This window comes from Pteropus alecto, unplaced genomic scaffold (genome assembly GCF_000325575.1).
Source record: "Pteropus alecto unplaced genomic scaffold, ASM32557v1 scaffold477, whole genome shotgun sequence".
NCBI lineage: Eukaryota > Metazoa > Chordata > Mammalia > Chiroptera > Pteropodidae > Pteropus > Pteropus alecto.
Window position 1 is genome coordinate 320854 of NW_006440643.1, and position 4835 is coordinate 325688.

The following is a 4835-nucleotide window of genomic DNA, read 5'->3' on the forward strand; positions in this document are numbered from 1 at the left end:
TGCAGCTTCCGGAGGCCACCTGCGTTCATCAGCTGGTATTTCCTTCACCATCTTCACAGTCAGCAACGTTGCATCTCTCTGTGCCTTTCTCTCCTACTTTTAAGGACCCTGGTGATTTTAAGGACCCGGGCCCATTCAATAATCTCTCCGATTAGCAATATTAATTCCATGTACAACCTTAGTGTCTGCTTTTGCCATCTTTAGGCAGCCATTATTCTGCCTACCACACTTATCCATTTCTTATTATTGGGCTTTCAAGTTGTTTCTTATTTTTCACTCTGACATATAGCACTGTAATAAATATCGTTTAATTTATTTTTTCTTTTTTAGGTAAACCAGTCTTTTCTAGCTACAGATCTTTTCTCTTAAAAAGATAAATTATAGAGAGTAGAGAGCTTTGGGGCAGGTATATGGGATGCCGTTGGCACTGAAGTGTGTGATTTAGCAAAAATAAGATTCTAGTCCATACTTCACCAGCATTTACAAGCCGAGCAATTTTAGGCAAGTCACATAATGCAACCGAAAAATTTTCCAATCTGAGAAATGGTAAGATAATGCTTACCCAGGTATCATCACTGAATCAAATGAGATAATGCAAACTGTGCAGCCACTGTGGTATGCGTAGTCGTGGTGGTGATTATCATGATTATGATATCAATCAATGTAATAATTGAAATTAGATGAGATAATATGGACTTATTATTTCTATTATTTCTAGTGAAAATACACCTGGCAACTCAAATCACATATCTTGTCTAGATGGAGAAGGAACAAAAACGACAACGACAAAAAATGTGATCTTGGTAAGAATCAGGTTGGAAAAGAACACTGGTTTTTGATTTTGAATGATTAGTTCAAAATATGCTTTGCCTCCTCCCTTACTCCCTGCAGCCATCCTGGCCTCTATGTAGCTCTGCTGTCGTACCAGGCAGGCTTTCACTCCATGGCCTTCCAAGGCTTTCACTCCAAGGTAGCAATTGCTACCTTGTCTTCCATGAATGCTCTACCCCTGACAGCTACTTGGCTCCCTTTTCCTCCTCATTCACTTCTCTGCTTGAGCATCTCTGCAAACATCACCTCTGTGGACCAATCGCAATAGAACTGTACTACCACCAAGACCCCTGGCATTCCCTACTGGTTTCCCTTCTTTCATTTTTTCCCTGTATCACCAGTAGAGTATAAGTTTCATGAGGGTAAAGATTTCTGTCTGTTTTATTTGCTGCATTTTGCCCAGTGCCTAGAACGGTATCTAGGATATATCATGGACTCAATAATTTTGTTAAATGATTGGACCGATTTTGATGCAGTCCAAGCATTTTATCCATTGGGTCATGAAAAAGAATTTACCAAAGGACTCTTTTTAGTAGTAGTTCTCCATATGCAGGCGGATTCTTCACACATGATTTCAACAGCAACAGGCCCACGGGGAAAAGCAAGCAAACACAAAAGAATGAACACATTTATGAAGTCTATATTGAAAAAACAAATGTCTAAGATGACTGTTTTCTTTCCTCTGATTTTAAAAACTGAAGTATAAACAGAGATCCTACAATGGTTGGGTTTGGAGAAAAAGGCAAGTAAGAGGCATAAATGAAGACTTCTGCATAAGGATGAATTTAGGTGGGTACGTCACTCAGGCCTGTGGCCTTTGACTCGGAGCTGTTGTCATCACTAAGCACTTCTTAATCTAATGTTGAAAATCAGAAATAAAAAGAAATTCGTGTTTGGTTTGTTAGTTTAGTGGAAGTCAATTGAGTTGGAGAATGAATTGAACCTTGGCGTGTGCTTTACATGTCGTAACAGAAAAAGCTTGTGTTAGAGATTAGGGCCATACTGAGTATATTAACTTTATTTATCTTTATGAACTTTTCATGAACTAATTTTAATCGTCCTTTACACACAAGTACTAAGGACTCATCATGACACCGCCCTGCTCGGACAGGGTGTTATTGTATATGCATGCGTTTGTAACTTGTCTAGTTTTATAACCCCTACTCAGAAAATAGAACAGCTGCTAGTCCCACTTCCTGGCTGTTCTCTCAGCTTCCCCTTCCTTCCTGTCCTTCTACTCTCATCCTATGTTATTTCTCTTAAAGCAAATTTTCAAAATATCAAGATAGATAAAGATCTGAGGATCATAACTCTTGTATACTCCTTAAGGGCATTTTTTTTTGTCTTGGATCCTGTATTCCTAACAATCAAACTGTGCCAAGAATCTATTTCAAAAGTAAAGCCAAGATATACCCCTGTGGGACTAGCAGCAGATAAACAGCTTTCAGTCTAATCCTAGCAAGAATGAGCAAATGGACACCGATACTCAGTTTGGCATCTCACTAACGTAATTAATCCCTTTCCCATGCAAAGATACTCTTCTGGGACTTGTGTGAGTGTGATTGTGTGTGTGTGTGTTTGTGTCTGTGTGTCTGTGTGAGTGTGTGTGTCTCTCTCTCTGTGTAGATATATTTATTCTCTTGGGATATGAGGTGATATTTAAGAACTTAGAAAACCCACGTGAAATGTTCAAGTGAAAGAAATCATATGTCATGCTTATCTTTGGTGAAAGCACATGTGCGTTGGATGATTTCCATTCACAAAGATCATCTCCTTCAACCAAAACGGTAAGACAACTGCCAGGAAAATGTGTGGTGAATTTATTCCAAACCCTTTCAACCGAGGCCGGTTTACGTACCAGCTCAGTCATGGCCAAGCATCAGTAATGGAGTTAAGATGAGAGTAGATGCAAAGGGCCAGCTGGAGTTCAATGCCAGCTCAGAACATCAGTGTGGGCCTGGCTTAATTAATGGTGGGGAGAAGTTGGCCAGTTCCAAGAGAGTTCTAGAATTAAATATGAGTCTACGTGTTGGGCAGTTTTTGTAGAGACGACAATGTGAAACTAGGAATCAGGCTTACAATTGTCCAGTTTAGAGATTCGAGATGTAAGACTCCGGCAGATTCAAACCAAGGTTGGTGGGACCAGGGACAATCTATGGGACACCTAGCTAATATTTCAGTTCGAGGACAGAATTTAAAAGACTCAGAACTCCAGGTATTTGGAAAATGGGTTTGATTCCTCTCTGGATGACAAAATTAGCCTGAAAGGAGTATGAGCGAAAGTGAAGGATTCAAAGAAATAACCAAGAATTCACCAGCAAAAGGGAGTTCGGGAAATGAGAGCCATAAATTACCGATGAATTACTGGAAAGACTAGAAAGTTTATTTTACGTCGATAAGCCAAAAAAGAACATTTCTTAATTCAAGGGCTACATCTCTCCCTGGGTTCCTGGTCTGGGCAAAGCTATGTGGTAGAAAGGGGTAGTTGTGGCAGTAAAGGAGTCACAGGAAATAAAAAGTGTCCACACAGATTCTGAGAGGAAGGACTGAGGTGGGCATCTTTCCAGTCGGTATGGGTCACAGAGAGACCCAGGAATCCCAAAAGCTACAAAGAATAAGATATAATGAATAAGGGACATAAAGTAGATGAAGAATTACTTTCTCTTCTCAGGTTAGTCTGACTCCTGTTGGCCTCTCATTCAGAAGGAACCAACCTTAGTTATTAGGTTTCCTGGAAGATGAATACCTTTTTGGTCATTAAATTCTTTTACATTATCCCAAAATCCCTAGGAAAGAAGAATGCTATACATTCGCGGGCTTTATATTAAAGATTTCAGAAAGTCTAATAAGTTATTTTTAGATCTCAGAGCTTCTGATAACATTCCAGTTTTATCTCAGGCCTACAGGGCTATCATTTTTATGTAGAGAAAAAGTTACGGGAGCTGCCCAATGTCTGGCAATTTTTAAGAGACTGCATTCACCCAGATATTATCATTATAAGGAAACTTAGGTTAAATTTACTGTGAGGCTGCGCATGAGATGGTGTTAGAATAAAAACACTGTCGGGAAGGAAAAGCTCTAGGGATATGCCCAGGTCTACAAAAGAATAAACCCACCAGTGGTAGAAATTGCTAGCAAAGAGAAACCTTGCTGATCCATATGCTTGGCTCAGTTCTAGGGCTTCTGACATCTTGTTGGCACAAACACCATTTGCAACAATTAGCATGGGTGCTCTCGGCTGGGTTTCCTCCAGCTGGTCCTCTTGGCACCCAAACCAGAGGCTTCCTCCAACAGTTCAAACTCATCCAGTTTCATTCCTGGCTTGAAGAACCTTGATACAATGGAAGGTTCTGGTTCTTTTGATATTCTCCCCTTTCCTACGCTATTGCTTGGCTGTCATTTGGGAAACCTGAAAGTGGCAGAGTTGGGCCTTGTCTCAAAATGAATTTCAAATCGTGGCCCAAAACCTACACGGGACCTCAGTAAAAATAACTTTAAAAACAAACTAAAAGAAATTCTAGTGAATTCTTACCCACATCCCGCTGCATTGGCCTCAGGTAATTAAGGGCTTCTGTCCCATCTCTTCCTGTAGAGGTCTGTCTGTCTTTCCATTTGGGGTTAGTCGTTCGCCCTGTGACCTCAGCTGTCGAGGAAAGTTTGAATTTGCAGTTTGTCTGGCTTTTTGATATTGTAAAGGTGGGAGCATCGCCCTTTCTAGCCTGTACATCTCCCAGAAAAAAACTAGAGAAATAGATCTGCCACTGCTTCTTTCTGGCCCTTTCACGACAATCGCTGTGGCTTCTGCCGAGCAGTAAACACGCCAAGTTAAGTGAGAAGCTGCCCCGAGCGAGGTCAGGGCCGCAGTCCTGACTTCTTTCCCCAGGACACGCCTCACACTTACTCAGCTGCTTTGTATTTGTTCATTTGGTTTCCCAAACCTTGAGTCAATAATCTCAATTTCCCCTCCTTTCACTTTAGGCAGAAAATCAGTGCCAAGTAAACTG